Below are 836 nucleotides of genomic sequence, written 5' to 3' on the forward strand. Positions count from 1 at the left end.
CCCAAAATTCACCAGTTTTAGGAAGTATTGAGGGACACAGCTAAAACAGAGTCAAAACCAGGGATGTCCGTGGAAACCAGGAACCGTTGCGATAGTGTATCTGTATTTCAGATACCGAGAAAATGATTGCAGCTTTGAGGGCGCAGTGAAGCCCCTCTTTATCTTTTTCTCCCTCAGAGCCTGCTGAAGCAAAACGGGCGTTATTTAAGGACATTCCGCACAAACGTGCATTACCCTGTGTGCTGGGGTTCGCCTGGAGTCAGGGGAAGGCAAGATTTACTTTACTGTTTAGAATTTTGCAGAATGTACCTCATTTTACATTCTCTTTTTCTTCCTCATAGGCAACAGAATGTCTTACTTATTTGTCTTCGGAAAATATATGTCAATACCAAGGCCAGTTTGTTCTATTAACTTTCTTTTTTCAACTGATTTGGGGTCTTGCAACCCCCCCCCCCCCCAAACACACACACCTTTGGCTTTGAACTGACATGATTTAGTAAAAAAAAAGTTTAAATGTATACTGGAAAATGAAAAGCTGGTGTGCAGTTATAAAAATTCTTCGTAGATGGCGAGCTGGAGCTACAAACAAGGTGAACAGCACCGGTCCCCAGGTAGGATGCAAAGGATGCAGGTTGGCTGGAGATGGGCGGAGCCTTAAGTTTATAAGGACGCGCCCTGGCTCAGGTACCACTTGTGTTGTACCTGTCTTCAATGCTTTCTTACTTTTTTAGTTCCAACTATTAAGTACGTATTCGCTTTACTCAGTGTTTGTTACACTTTGCAAACATCGGTTTATTTACTTTTCTTTAATTCGTCAGCGTTTCCAGGCACGATAT

General features: G+C 42.6%; 1 protein-coding gene across 2 annotated transcripts in view; it reads left to right on the forward strand.

The window, feature by feature from the left end:
• The first annotated feature begins 646 nt into the window (after positions 1–646).
• S100Z (S100 calcium binding protein Z) overlaps positions 647–836 on the forward strand; it is a 19,508-nt gene continuing 19,318 nt past the window's right edge. The window contains exon 1 of one of the 2 annotated variants that reach the window (XM_044064488.1): positions 647–744. The gene's annotated coding sequence lies outside the window, so the exon portion shown is untranslated. The other variant, XM_044064489.1, reaches the window with a different exon arrangement.

Source organism: Protopterus annectens, chromosome 2.part2 (assembly GCF_019279795.1).
Source record: "Protopterus annectens isolate FY-2018-M chromosome 2.part2, PAN1.0, whole genome shotgun sequence".
Classification (NCBI taxonomy): domain Eukaryota; kingdom Metazoa; phylum Chordata; order Ceratodontiformes; family Protopteridae; genus Protopterus; species Protopterus annectens.